At 43.7% G+C, this 15,587-nt stretch overlaps 2 long non-coding RNA genes across 3 annotated transcripts; one reads left to right on the top strand and one right to left on the bottom strand.

The window, feature by feature from the left end:
• Window positions 1-6,673: 6,673 nt before the first annotated feature.
• On the bottom strand, window positions 6,674-9,135 carry LOC123061466 (uncharacterized). Its single transcript, XR_006429051.1, has 2 exons — window positions 8,440-9,135; window positions 6,674-7,343 (listed from the first exon to the last, which is right to left on the bottom strand). It is a non-coding gene; the product is annotated as an uncharacterized lncRNA (long non-coding RNA).
• Window positions 9,136-9,932: 797 nt separating this feature from the next.
• Window positions 9,933-14,234, top strand: LOC123061465 (uncharacterized). Of its 2 annotated transcripts, none has more exons than XR_006429049.1 (2): window positions 9,933-10,851; window positions 13,321-14,234. It is a non-coding gene; the product is annotated as an uncharacterized lncRNA (long non-coding RNA). The 2 variants fall into 2 exon arrangements; XR_006429050.1 differs by having other exon boundaries at window positions 9,933-12,891.
• The last annotated feature ends 1,353 nt before the right edge of the window (window positions 14,235-15,587 follow it).

The following is a 15,587-nucleotide window of genomic DNA, read 5'->3' as shown; positions in this document are numbered from 1 at the left end:
TTTGAAAAAGTTCATCAATTTTGAAAAAAGTTCATAGAATTTGAAAAAAAGTTCACCGATATTGCGAAAATTTGGTGGCTTTTGAAAAAGTTCACGCCATTTAAGAAAGAGAAAAAAGATAGAAAAAAGGAAAAGAAACAGGGAAAACAGCTTCCTTTTTCGCATATTATAAAGAGAAGACAAAGAACGGTTATAGGGCATGTGGTCATCTAGTTCAACTGGTTTATGCGGAAGCTACGTGAACGAACGAGTGGGGTTCGAGTCGCGGTGGATGCTCATTTTTTGGGGTTTTTATAAGAAAAGGAAAGCAGGATGGGCCGGCCCGCTATAAGACTGTGTACATGGGGTGTGTGCGCCCTGTACCGATTGGCCTCCCTGGCCAGGCACGGCCCTATCTATATCTATACTTCTATACTTCTATATCTATAATAAAAGTGTCCGTGCGTTGCAACGGGCGAACAACAAAACCTCACGAAAATTATAATGTCTAACATAAAACAATTCAAGTTGAGCCACATTTGTGAACTCAGCTGTTAATTGTGAATCATCTCTAAAGCTTGACTGCTGAAGTAAGCCACTGTTTTCATGTTTTGAGAGGTCAATTTTTCATGCTGGTTCTAGTGATCTTCAGCCTGAAATTATTTGTTTACATATAGATATAAATTCATACTGATTGTACGGGAGCTAAATATCTCAACACTTTTTTACAGGAATTGATATGGATGTCATACTCGTGTATTCAATGATGATTTTTTTAAGAAAAGGAAAGCAGGATGGGCCGGCCCGCTATAAGACTGTGTACAGGGGGGCGCGCCCTGTACCGATTGGCCTGTATTCGGCGCTTAAGGCGCCGAATAGGATTTGGCCGGCTTGTGAGCCTGGCTCCCTGGCCAGGCACGGCCCTATCTATTCTATACTTCTATACTTCTATATCTATAGTAAAAGTGTTCGCGCGTTGCAACGGTCGAACAACAAAACCTCACAAAAATTATAATGTCTAACATAAAACAATTCAAGTTGAGCCACATTTGTGAACTCAGCTGTTAATTGTGAACCATCTCTTAAGCTTGACTGCTGAAGTAAGCCACTGTTTTCATGTTTTGAGAGATCAATTTTTCATGCTGGTTCTAGTGATCTTCAACCTGAAATTATTTGTTTACATATAGATATAAATTCATATTGATTGTACGGGAGCTAAATATCTTAACACTTTTTTTACTGGAAATGATATGGATGTCATACTCGTGTATTCAGTGATGGTTTACACAGAAACTGGTAGAGAGTAAATATATTCTGACACAAAGTTAACCTTCATCTACTTATTTCAACCTATGTATTAGAAACATGCATGATCGTTCAACTGGTTTGTGCGGAAGCTACGTGAACGAACGAGTGGGGTTCGAGTCGCGGTGGACGCTCATTTTTTGGGGGTTTTATAAGAAAATGAAAGCAGGATGGGCCGGCCCGCTATAAGACTGTGTACAGGGGGTGTGTGCGCCCTGTACCGATTGGCCTCCCTGGCCAGGCACGGCCCTATCTATATCTATACTTCTATACTTCTATATCTATAATAAAAGTGTCCGTGCGTTGCAACGGGCGAACAACAAAACCTCACGAAAATTATAATGTCTAACATAAAACAATTCAAGTTGAGCCACATTTGTGAACTCAGCTGTTAATTGTGAACCATCTCTTAAGCTTGACTGCTGAAGTAAGCCACTGTTTTCATGTTTTGAGAGGTCAATTTTTTATGCTGGTTCTAGTGATCTTCAGCCTGAAATTATTTGTTTACATATAGATATAAATTCATACTGATTGTACGGGAGCTAAATATCTCAACACTTTTTTACTGGAAATGATATGGATGTCATACTCGTGTATTTAATGATGGTTTTTTTTAAGAAAAGGAAAGCAGGATGGGTCGGCCCGCTATAAGACTGTGTAAGGGGGGGTGTGCGCCCTGTACCGATTGGCCTGTATTCGGCGCTTAAGGCGCCGAATAGGATTTGGCCGGCTCGTGTGCCTGACTCCCTGGCCAGGCACGACCCTATCTATATCTATACTTCTATACTTCTATATCTATAGTAAAAGTGCCCATGCGTTGCAACGGGCGAACAATAAAACCTCACAAAAATTATAATGTCTAACATAAAACAATTCAAGTTGAGCCACATTTGTGAACTCAGCTGTTAATTGTGAACCATCTCTTAAGCTTGACTGCTGACGTAAGCCACTGTTTTCATGTTTTGAGAGGTCAATTTTTCATGCTGGTTCTAGTGATCTTCAGCCTGAAATTATTTGTTTACATATAGATATAAATTCATATTGATTGTACGGGAGCTAAATATCTCAACACTTTTTTTACTGAAAATGATATGGATGTCATACTCGTGTATTCAGTGATGGTTTACACAGAAACTGGTAGAGAGTAAATATATTCCAACACAAAGTTAACCTTCGTCTATTTATTTCAACCTATGTATTAGAAACATGCATGATTGTTCAACTGGTTTGTGCGGAAGCTACGTGAACGAACGAGTGGGGTTCGAGTCGCGGTGGACGCTCATTTTTTGGGGGTTTTATAAGAAAAGGAAAGCAGGATGGGCCGACCAGCTATAAGACTGTGTACAGGGGGTGTGTGCGCCCTGTACCGATTAGCCTCCCTGGCCAGGCACGGCCCTATCTATATCTATACTTCTATAGTTCTATATCTATAATAAAAGTGTCCGTTCGTTGCAACGGGCGAACAACAAAACCTCACGAAAATTATAATGTCTAACATAAAACAATTCAAGTTGAGCCACATTTGTGAACTCAGCTGTTAATTGTGAACCATCTCTTAAGCTTGACTGCTGAAGTAAGCCACTGTTTTCATGTTTTGAGAGGTCAATTTTTCATGCTGGTTCTAGTGATCTTCAGCCTGAAATTATTTGTTTACATATAGATATAAATTCATACTGATTGTACGGGACCTAAATATCTCAACACTTTTTTACTGGAAATGATATGGATGTCATACTCGTGTATTCAATGATGGTTTTTTAAGAAAAAGGAAAGCAGGATAGGCCGGCCCGCTATAAAACTGTGTAAGGGGGGGTGTGCGCCCTGTACCGATTGGCCTGTATTCGGTGCTTAAGGCGCCGAATAGGATTTGGCCGGCTCGTGTGCCCGGCTCCCTGGCCAGGCACGGCCCTATCTATATCTATACTTCTATACTTCTATATCTATAGTAAAAGTGTCCGTGCGTTGCAACGGGCGAACAACAAAACCTCACAAAAATTATAATGTCTAACATAAAACAATTCAAGTTGAGCCACATTTGTGAACTCAGCTGTTAATTGTGAACCATCTCTTAAGCTTGACTGCTGACGTAAGCCACTGTTTTCACGTTTTGAGAGGTCGATTTTTCATGCTGGTTCTAGTGATCTTCAGCCTGAAATTATTTGTTTACATATAGATATAAATTCATATTGATTGTACGGGAGCTAAATATCTCAACACTTTTTTACTGGAAATGATATGGATGTCATACTCGTGTATTCAATGATGGTTTACACAGAAACTGGTAGAGAGTAAATATATTCCGACACAAAGTTAACCTTCGTCTACTTATTTCAACCTATGTATAAGAAACATGCATGATCATTCAACTGGTTTGTGCGGAAGCTACGTGAACGAACGAGTGGGGTTCGAGTCAAGGTGGACGCTCATTTTTTGGGGTTTTTATAAGAAAAGGAAAGCAGGATGGGCCGGCCCGCTATAAGACTGTGTACAGGGGGTGTGTGCGCCCTGTACCGATTGGCCTCCCTGGCCAGGCACGGCCCTATCTATATCTATATTTCTATATTTATAGTAAAAGTGTCAGTGCGTTGCAACGGGTGAACAACAAAACCTCACGAAAATTATAATGTCTAACATAAAACAATTCAAGTTGAGCCACATTTGTGAACTCAGCTGTTAATTGTGAACCATCTCTTAAGCTTGACTGCTGAAGTAAGCCACTGTTTTCATGTTTTGAGAGGTCAATTTTTCATGCTGGTTCTAGTGATCTTCAGCCTGAAATTATTTGTTTACATATAGATATAAATTCATACTGATTGTACGGGAGTTAAATATCTCAACACTTTTTTACTGGAAATGATATAGATGTCATACTCGTGTATTCAATGATGGTTTTTTAAGAAAAGGAAAGCAGGATGGGCTGGCCCGCTATAAAACTGTGTACAGGGGGGTGCGCCCTTTACCGATTGGCCTGTATTCGGCGCTTAAGGCGCCGAATAGGATTTGGCCGGCTCGTGTGCCTGGCTCCCTGGCCAGGCACGGCCCTATCTATATCTATACTTCTATACTTCTATATCTATAGTAAAAGTGCCCGTGCGTTGCAACGGGCGAACAACAAAACCTCACAAAAATTATAATGTCTAACATAAAACAATTCAAGTTGAGCCACATTTGTGAACTCAGCTGTTAATTGTGAACCATCTCTTAAGCTTGACTGCTGAAGTAAGCCACTGTTTTCATGTTTTGAGAGATCAATTTTTCATGCTGGTTCTAGTGATCTTCAGCCTGAGATTATTTGTTCACATATAGATATAAATTCATATTGATTGTACGGGAGCTAAATATCTCAACACTTTTTTACTCGAAATGATATGAATGTCATACTCGTGTATTCAGTGATGGTTTACACAGAAACTGGTAGAGAGTAAATATATTCCGACACAAAGTTAACCTTCATCTACTTATTTCAACCTATGTATTAGAAACATGCATGATCGTTCAACTGGTTTGTGCGGAAGCTACGTGAACGAACGAGTGGGGTTCGAGTCGCGGTGGACGCTCATTTTTTGGGGGTTTTATAAGAAAAGGAAAGCAGGATGGGCCGGCCCGCTATAAGACTGTGTACAGGGGGTGTGTGCGCCCTGTACCGATTGGCCTCCCTGGCCAGGCACGGCCCTATCTATATCTATACTTCTATACTTCTATATCTATAGTAAAAGTGTCCGTGCGTTGCAACGGGCGAACAACAAAACCTCACGAAAATTATAATGTCTAACATAAAACAATTCAAGTTGAGCCACATTTGTGAACTCAGCTGTTAATTATGAACCATCTCTTAAGCTTGACTGCTGAAGTAAGCCACTGTTTTCATGTTTTGAGAGGTCAATTTTTTATGCTGGTTCTAGTGATCTTCAGCTTGAAATTATTTGTTTACATATAGATATAAATTCATACTGATTGTACGGGAGCTAAATATCTCAACACTTTTTTACTGGAAATGATATGGATGTCATACTCGTGTATTCAATGATGGTTTTTTAAGAAAGGAAAGCAGGATGGGCCGGCCCGCTATAAGACTGTGTACAGGGGGGTGCGCCCTGTACCGATTGGCCTGTATTCGGCGCTTAAGGCGCCGAATAGGATTTGGCCGGCTTGTGTGCCTGGCTCCCTGGCCAGGCACGGCCCTATCTATATCTATACTTCTATACTTCTATATCTATAGTAAAAGTGTCAGTGCGGTGCAACGGGCGAACAACAAAACCTCACGAAAATTATAATGTCTAACATAAAACAATTCAAGTTGAGCCACATTTGTGAACTCAGCTGTTAATTGTGAACCATCTCTTAAGCTTGACTGCTGAAGTAAGCCATTGTTTTCATGTTTTGAGAGGTCAATTTTTCATGCTGGTTCTAGTGATTTTCAGCCTGAAATTATTTGTTTACATATAGATATAAATTCATACTGATTGTACGGGAGCTAAATATCTCAACACTTTTTTACTGGAAATGATTGGATGTCATACTCGTGTATTCAATGATGGTTTTCTTAAGAAAAGGAAAGCAGGATGGGCCGGCCCGCTATAAGACTGTGTAAGGGGGTGTGTGCGCCCTGTACCGATTGGCCTGTATTCGGCGCTTAAGGCGCCGAATAGGATTTGGCCGGCTTGTGTGCCTGGCTCCCTGGCCAGGCACGGCCCTATCTATATCTATACTTCTATACTTCTATATCTATAGTAAAAGTGCCCGTGCGTTGCAACGGGCGAACAACAAAACCTCACAAAAATTATAATGTCTAACATAAAACAATTCAAGTTGAGCCACATTTGTGAACTCAGCTGTTAATTGTGAACCATCTCTTAAGCTTGACTGCTGAAGTAAGCCACTGTTTTCATGTTTTGAGAGGTCAATTTTTCATGCTGCTTCTAGTGATCTTCAGCCTGAAATTATTTGTTTACATATAGATATAAATTCATATTGATTGTACGGGAGCTAAATATCTCAACACTTTTTTACTGGAAATGATATGGATGTCATACTCGTGTATTCAGTGATGGTTTACACAGAAACTGGTAGAGAGTAAATATATTCCGACACAAAGTTAACCTTCGTCTACTTATTTCAACCTATGTATTAGAAACATGCATGATCGTTCCCCAAAAAAGCATTACGGTGAAATAAAAGAAACTACAATTTTAATTAGCAAGGGATTTTAGTCACTTGCATTACTACAACTCTAGAAGTGATTTTCTGTTTTTAGATGATTACAACTGTGATGTATATTGAGAATATAGTAACTTCTGTCAAGAAAATAATTCTAGAAAATCATGCACTTCCACTCACCTTCGAGCAGCATTTTTTTCCTGTTCCTGCTGGCTATACATCGCCTCGTATGTGTTTACATTGTGTTTCTTTATATGAAGGCAATCAGGTGTTGCTCCCATTGATTAAGGAGAGTGTTCAGTACATTAAAATCCAGTACAGGAAAAGGTAAAAATAGAAAGAAAAATTAAGAACTCTGGTTCAGGAAGATTATTTACAGAGTATAGTTTTGCTTGCTCGAAACTTTCTGCATTTGAAAGAAATTCCAAGATAGCTTGTTCTCTGCGGAACTTTGCAAGGCATCGACGCTATCCGTTCAACCAATTATCTCCCTCCCAACAAAGTAGTGCACCCCTATTATCCATGGAGGAGTCAAGCTTAGCACTATAAACTACAATATCATGATGTGAAATGTTAGTATCCACTTCTGATTTCAAAAAAGGTATGCAACATGTGTATTTTCCATCAACATCGACATCGACATCTGAAGGACCCTAGGAAAATTACCTGATCGCAAACATCATGCTTCAAATATCAAATCTTAGAGAAGAACATTACCTGATCAGAATGCCCATATATCCATAATTTATGGGAAAGAAAAGAAACAAAATTTACAGCAACAAGGATAGCTGCAATGGTCATGTTCGGGAAGTAGAAGGTTGCCGTTGTAGGAGCAGCAGAACCTTGGTACAATGAAGACGATGTTGCCGGTGTCGACCTGACCATCCATAAGAAATGTCGCACTGCATAGATGTTCAATATTTATTGTTTGCTAATTATTAAATAAGCCAAATCTGACCAAATGTGTTGATCTTCGAGGAAAAAAATCAAGGACCCAAATATGCAATGCTACACAACTAAACAGACTAATCTTAGAATTGTGATCTTACAATGCAAATAAGCAATACCTGACAACTGTCAAAAATGACATCCTAGTTCTAAAATTAGTAGCAGTGCTTTCCTTCTAAACCAACTTTGCCTATTTAAATCAGCCATGACAAAGCTTAGGGTCCTAAACAACATTATCAACCATGGAGAATCAGAATCAAGAACATTACCATAGTACTGGAGTTCTCTTCCTCCCTTGAAATTAACAAAAAGAATATATATTAAAAAAATCCTTGGATTCGATACATAGAGGGCAGTATCAACGTACTTGCAGTTCTCACTCATATTTCCAAACTACATCAGAAATTTCACAAGGCGCGTAGAGCTGTTCCAGTGAAAAAACAAACAAAAAGCTTCTACGGGAGATCACAAAAAGAGAAACATTCAAGTAACAATGAATGACAGACTGAAATGCAAAAGAATGAATTAGAATCGTAATTTACAGTCCCTAGCAACTGCAACAAACTGTAGTTCTGCAAGTAAGTACATCTATCCTCGTAGATAAATATACATCTATCCTAGATAAATATTTTTCGAACCTATCCCTTTTTCCCTGAAGCTAAGAATCAAAACAACATTACGTAGGTCTTTCTAAACTGACACTATACGTGTTAGCAAAGACAGGCCTGCATGTGAAAGCATATACCTATAACTATAAGTTCTTAGCGGCAAGTATTATATGTGAAAATTGGAATAAATTTGGCTATTGTGTTGATTTTTTTTCAGAAACTGAACTGTTAAAGGAAAAAATATCTCATCTCTTGATCTTTAAAGCCTTTTCCACTATGGTCATGTTCAATAAACATTGAATATTTAACATAACTTGTATTCTATCTCAAACAAGAATTGAACAATAGATCTATTACTCATTCTTACAACAAAACTGACTGCCATACAAAATAACAGGCTACAGCAAATCTTGTGACAGAAGCTAGATAGTAGAAATCTTACATCTTTTTCAAGGCAATGGCCGTTTTTTTTTGACCGGGTTGGCTTGGAGCTCCTGAACCTGTTGTTCGCAAGAGTCCAGCTCAAATATCACCCTCTTGTTATCGTCGCAGACTTACAGTAGTCGATCTCCCCTGAAATCCTCCTCACGGGACAGAGTATGTTTAGTTGAGAAAAGTGCGATAATAAGTATTGGGCGAGTATGTTTAGTTGCAGTTGAAAGATCAAGCCTAGGAGCATCTATTTTGTGTGTCGTTGTGTATTGCAGTTGCATAAAATTGACCAATTCTGGGCCTGAGCTACATAGTGGTCTTGTTGGCTGGCTCTGGCGCACAGCTGGGACATCGCTGAGATAGCGAGATTGCAGCAGCCTACACCACTTGGAGACGGTGGAGGGGAGGGATTGCGGCTGCGCGCCGAGGTATGAACCGACGCCGGACGCCATCACCGAAGCAATCACACAGGCCGCCCCTGCCATTTGTCCTTATCCTCCTTCCCTCCGCCCTCTGTGTCTCGTACGCCCCACTGCCCATGCTCATCTTCTTCTCCTTCCTTCCCATCTCTCTCCCCTGCATCTCGCTTTCTCTCAATCCCTCTCTCTCGATCACCGCCTATTTACAGGAGCTTGCCGCCGCCATCGGATCCCGGCCCCACCGCTTACCGGAGATCATGCCGCCGCCGCCATCCGGTTCCCCCTGCCCCGTGCACCATGGAGTGGGAGGGAGAGGGCAGCGAGCAGGGGAATCTTCGAGCAGCAGCACACAAGATCAGCGGCGCCTGGGGTCACCTGGTGGAGGCTCGAGGGTGGCTGGGGCGGCGGCGCTCAGGGTCCAGGGGAGCGCAGCGGGCGAGGCCCTTGGGATGGCGATGGGGAATTTCAGCAGCGGGGAGGAGTCCCGGCGGCACCATGGTAGCAGGGGCGGGGGGAGCCGCCAATGGCCACGGCGTCGGTGGCGGCGCGCGGCGGCGAGGGGAGAGGGGGGCGGCCGGCGGGAGGTGGCGAAGCGCTCGAGCCTGGAGGTCAAGATGAGATCGGGAGGCAGGGGATTTCCTCTTCTTTTATCTCATACCGGTTCGGTTAACTTTTATATGGACTGCGGGTTGAATACTCTAAACCACAAGGACAATTTTGCAAAACCGCCGACGACATACGACCCGAAGCAATAGCTGGTTTATTAATAGAGATATACTTCTATACTACTATTAAAAGAGCAAACATAATCTTGTCTCAAGCCACACAATAAACTGTACACGGGGTTACCCATACCTTCCGATTAAATCAACTTAAACATATCCTACAGCTTATATTACGCGAACCAAGATCAACGGCTCAAATCGAATGTTCTGCGGAGCAGACGCCGCTGTCTGCGAACGGTCGCCCTCCGCATCCCTCAATCTCCGTGGCCCCGCCTATGACACCCTAATTTACGCAACGATTCCACGATGATTATCCCACTAATTTCTATGCTCCAGATCCATCGCTCCGCCTCCGCAGTCCCCTCCGCCCTGCCCTACCACCGCTGCGCTCCCGTGCCTCCCCTACACATGCCCCGCGCTCCCGTCATCATCCTACAGGCCCAGGCTACCTCCTATAGTGGAACCCCAGGCGGGGGGACCTATCCTCCGGCGCCGGAGGGGACGGCGGCCTGAAGAACGACGAGTCGCTGGAGTCGTTTTCGAGGGAGGACGAGCAGCGCACGTAGTTGTGGTCAACCGAGAGAGCGCGCGCATGTCGCTGCAGAGGAAGAAGCAGTGCACTGGCCGCCTCCGCCATGTGAGAGGCTCCTGCTTCCGGAGGCGAGGAGCTTGTCGGCGTCCAACTCCTCAAGGAGAGGCGCACTCCACATGCTCGCCAAGCTGCCCCACCCACCCCATGCACTCCTACACACCACGGGAAGATATCAGGTGATACCATGTATTAGGTGATACCATGATACGAGCTTCTCAGATCCGACGGCTCCCCGGAGTTCTTGAGCATTTTGCAAAAAGGTCATCCAGGAGTCTTAAAATTTCGCGTAGGTACAATAGACTTTCGAGAGCGCCGTCGGATCTGAGATCCAACGGCCCAGAAGCCTATATCATGGTATCACCTAAGTGTTGGTAGCATCTGATATTTTCCCTACACACCACTACTAGCTTGCTGTGACCCTCTCCCATGGCATCAGTGGCTGCCGTGGTAGGTTCAACAAGCATTTTCTGACCTCTTAAGTGTTTGTTATAATGCCTACAAGAAGTCAAGCAAAAAATTATTTCAAGTTTGTACCGATGTTTATGGTAGTTGGAGATTAGGGGTAAACAATATTTTCTTGCTGGCTAATGATTGTTTCAGTTTGTTATGTGGGAATTTTGTTATAGCAAAAGCTGAATAGGTGTTCGTCGGCTGCCGTCATCTTTGGCTGCCAGTCCGCTTTATGGGTACGGTTGCTACAACTTATTAATTAGAATCAGTCCCGTTCATGTCTTTGTTGGGTCGAGTGCCCTTTTGCAATGGAATTTATTTTGTGAAGAACCGATTTGGCCACATCCTAACAGAACATAAAAATCTGACGAATCAATCTGGCCACATCATTTTACACTTATTGATTGATCTGGGTAATTTGTTTGCAATTTGCTGTGCAAATCAATCTAGCTGATTTTTAGAGTTAATTACAATAAGTGAAATATAACCTCATGAGGTCTCTTCACTATGTTTAGAGTTGATTTTTTGATTCAAACAGATTTAGATCATGTATTTGTGAATGGCGTAGGTCTGAAGTGCTTTCAGCCATTTTTTTTTAGAAAAGGAGGATGACCCCCGGCCTCTGCATCTGGAAGATGCATACGGCCACTTTATTGATTATTCCCGAGGACCTTACAAAGTGTTACAACAATAAGCCTGAATCCACCAACTAGGCAACATATGCCGCTACTCCTATCCATATGATGAAGGGGTGCTAGCTGGGCCCCTACCCAGACCAGTCACCTAAACCTAACATCGAAAGCCGGAATCCCTAGCCTAGCCACATACCGGGTCTGGGGCATAAACCGGTCTGACGCACTCACAGGTGTCGTCTCCACCATCTTCCACTGGTCCATCTCCAAGCAGATTGAGGTGCCATCCTTGGCAGGCCCTCCGCCATCAACGCCACCATGACGCCGAATGACGACCACCACCTACGGTAGAACATCACCAAGCAGATGGAGCGCTACCACAGGACGAAGATCAGCGGTAGAATAGATAAATCGCCGCACATATTGCCGCCGCCAAACACCTCACACGCACCACGAAGCGCCCACCGTGCTTCCGGGGACCCCAGGCGACGCCTTCAAGAAGGAGCGCGATGAAGGGACGACGCCGTTGCCCGCAAGGGGAACTAGAGCTTTTGCCCAAATGAAGAGCACAGTGAGAGACGGGATAGGACCTCGACAAGGCCTCCAAGAAGGGAACCGACGCCCACAAGGCGCCGCCATTGTCGTGGCCTCCGCCGACGGCCAAGGGTTTCCCCCGATCCCGCCCCCGTCCCAACCACCCGGCCAAAGACCTGGCCAGGGGAGCGCCCGCAGCCGGAGAAGGCATCGGACTTCATCGTAGCAGGCACGCCGGGTGACGGGGCACCCCGACCCACCGTAGTAGACGTCCACCGAGACCTCGCCGCCCGCACAGCCGAAGTCGCGGACCACCAGCTCCCACGGCCGTCGCCCGTCAAGAGGCCACGCCGTCCACGCCGTCCGAGGCCGCCGCCCCGGCATCCACCCACCGCGCACATCCCATCAAGACACGGAGAACGACCCACATCGCCGCCACCAGGGAGACCACGCCGCGAACACCCTAGCCGGGCGACGAAGCAGGGCCGCGCCGGCCAGATCCGGGCGGATCCGGCGATCCCCGGCCCACCAGCCGCCAGAGAGGAGCCAGCCCCGATCCAGGGCCGCTCCGGTCTGATCTGGCAGTTCGGCGGCCACCAGGAGTTGAGGAGGCGGGCGGCAGCGTCTGATGCGGGAAGGGGGCGTCTCCACGTCGAGGCGGGTGCGCGGGGAAGCCCCGCCGTCGCCTACTGCCGCGGGGGCGGCTGCCGGCGGCGGCGGGGGAGGAGGAGGGGAGGCGAGGGAAACCTGGGGGCGGCTAGGGTATCGCCCCCGAGTCGCCCGGAGCGGACGACGCGGGGGACCCGGAGCGGAGTGCTTTCAGCCATAGCAACATGCGCATACAAGTGCTTGGAAGCAGGCATGTTGATTGATTTCTGGGAGACTAGCATGCACGAAGAAGCGAGCTAGATAAGCTTTCGGCCGTAGCTCACAAATACATTCTAACAAATTTCTTCCCAGTTGAACTATTTTGTCCTACCGCAGATGCCTAATCATCGGAACTGTGAGCAAATAGGTCGGAACTATGAGCAAGTAGGCCATCGTTTACAATTTCAATGATTAGTGATGTTGAAGCTAATCATTCGACTTCACTGCCTTCCCAACATATAGGTATTGCACCAATTTTAGATTTTAAGTTAGTTGGGTTGATAATTTGGTACTGCAGCCAGTCAGATGATGACTAAGTATTGCTAATTTTCACGACGAATCAAAGTTAGGTTCATATGTTCTCCAAGAAGTATAGTATATAGCCTTTGGGCATGGGTAGATTTTAAAACATGGCATGGTGATGAAAATGTCTTCCTAGAAAATGAATTTGTAATGAGAAATTATGTTCTATTTTTTTCTAGCTATGCAATGACTAAATATGGGCTAAGAGTTATGCCTTTTTAATTACTATGAATTTACATAGCAAAGAATCTGTAATGAGAAGTTATGTTTAATGCATGCAAAGAACGTATTTTTACAAAGATCCATGTCTACTGGATGGCGCATATTTTATATGACATCTGTCATCTGATTCTTCATGGTTGCTTGCAGATAGAAAATCAGGAGGCCGGTTCTTTGTCAAGATCGAGAGGGTATTCCCCGTTTAAAGAAGTCTCACTTGGTAAGGTTCTACAACCACTCAGGTTTTAGCCAAGCCAAATAAAGACAGATCCCTCTAGATTGTTCTCCATTCATGTCAATCCATTTATTTTATTGTATATTTTTAGGGAATGTTTCTCATCTGCTTTTAATGTGATTATTTTTTATTTATTTTCCGGATTTCTGTGCATGTTATGTGCCAACTTCAACAGTTCTGTTTGGCTAATATAAAGTAGGGACCTTTTCTACATAATAATACAAAGAGTTTACTCAAGGATGTTTATCAACTAGCAAGGTACTGTGTACAAGCTGAATGTGAACTTTCTGAAAAAGATGCATGGCAGTTGTATCTTATGAGAGAAAATATTTATGTTTGCAGTTTCAAATACTGAATAATCTTCAGAATACATATATCATGTTAAACCAAGTGGTTGTAGAGCTTTACGTTTTGTCCTTAACTTCTATACTGAATAATGACATGAGAAGATCTGATTTTTTTCTATCTGCCTTTCTCCTACTCATTTTGAGCAATCAATGATCTCCCCTGCTACTGCTTCCAGTATGCATCTTCTGGAATTCAAGGGTCAGAACATTCCTCTGGACCATCAAGTATGGTCTGCTTCCAGCAAGATTTTTTTTTTCTAATTTATGCATCATTGAGTATCATGATGTTTGTACTATTTTTTTTCTTGTCCGCAGACATCTCGGAGATGCTGATAAAATTAGTCACCAATTTTGGAAATCGACAATGTCTATATGGACAGCAAAGCTTGATGTTGTATTTTCCACTTACTCTACCTTCTACCACACACCACTGAACTTTTGCCTCCAGTGCAAAGAATTATACATACCGCACATTTCTGCTACATATGCAATACTGTTGAAGCTTTTGACTGCGCATACTTTACTAGGGAGTGAAGATAGAGCAGACCGATATGTTTCAGTCTCTTTCCTCTTGTTCTGAAGGATAACTATGGGAGAGGGCACCATCTGAACCCATGGGCATATGCACCCACTTTTCATAAAATGCATTTTAAGCATGTTTTAAAATGTCAAAAAAATCAAAAGAAAATATCACGCATACAAGTTCTCAAATGTGTGTGCGCCGCACAAAGTTTTATGAAAAAATGTCTTTTTGTTTTGCCTCTGCAAAAAAGACAAATTTCAGTGCTTCTAAATAGTGTTTCACGACATAATGTTTTGTCTTTTTTGCACAGGCCATAAAAAAAGTTATTTCTCCGTGAAACTTTATGCACGCATATAAAACAAGGAGACGTACTCATGCAATTTTTTTTCAGATTTTTTTAGAATTTAGAAATGTGTTTTCAAAATGGGTTCATATGTACCCGGGTTCATCCATGTACTTCTCTACCATACAACTGCTATATTCTTGATAGGACAAACAGTGTAAAATAAACTTTGACATTCCACTTTCTAACTACACATTTTAAATTAGGCAGACTCTGCAAGTAAAGAAAATGCCAGGGAGAGAGGGTATGGCTACAGAGCCGAGGGGACGTTTTCTTGAGCCTGAGACATTGTGATGGAGAGCCATTAGATCTGTTAATTATGGATGCACAAGATTGCCCGTGTCAAAAATGATCCGAGTTTTGTATATTGTGTCAAACGTGAGTCTTTCATGTGGTCAGCTTGGATAACACATGTTTTACGTCATTTTTGTATATTCTGGAACTACACTAACAAATGATCATACATTTTTCTCATGCAAGTATATCAAAACACATTAACCAACTTTTCATATAATTCTTTTATGCATAGTGATGTCACGACTAACAGGCGGGCCCTGGCCACGGAACCAGTACTGACGAGTGGGATCACCATGGCAGAGAAGCAGGGTGGCTCAATGGCCGCGTGAGCGGTCCGGCTGGGAGGGTGCGGGCTGGCGGTCGTTAAGTAGCCAGTTGGGCATCGATGAGAGGCATCGAGAATTATTGTAATCGAATATACTCATGAGAGAAGCTGTCCTTCTCCTTCCTGGCCTCCTTCTCCTCTAAGAAATTCCCCACCTACCTCCTTCCCTCTCGATCTAGATCAGGCCCCTAACAGTTGGTATCAGAGGTCCAGTGATCCGGTGACCTGGAGACGGCTTATCCCCGACCACGTTACACCACCAAGCAGGCGTTGAAGACGGCGGCCATGGAAGAGCAGCTCGCAGCGCTCATCCAATCGGTCAAGGAGGGCCGCGAGGCGAACGACGC

The sequence above is a fragment of the Triticum aestivum genome, chromosome 3A (genome assembly GCF_018294505.1).
Source record: "Triticum aestivum cultivar Chinese Spring chromosome 3A, IWGSC CS RefSeq v2.1, whole genome shotgun sequence".
Taxonomy (NCBI): Eukaryota; Viridiplantae; Streptophyta; class Magnoliopsida; order Poales; family Poaceae; genus Triticum; species Triticum aestivum.
The sequence above is the reverse complement of the archived record's forward strand: the minus strand, read 5'-3'. Positions and strand labels throughout refer to the sequence as shown.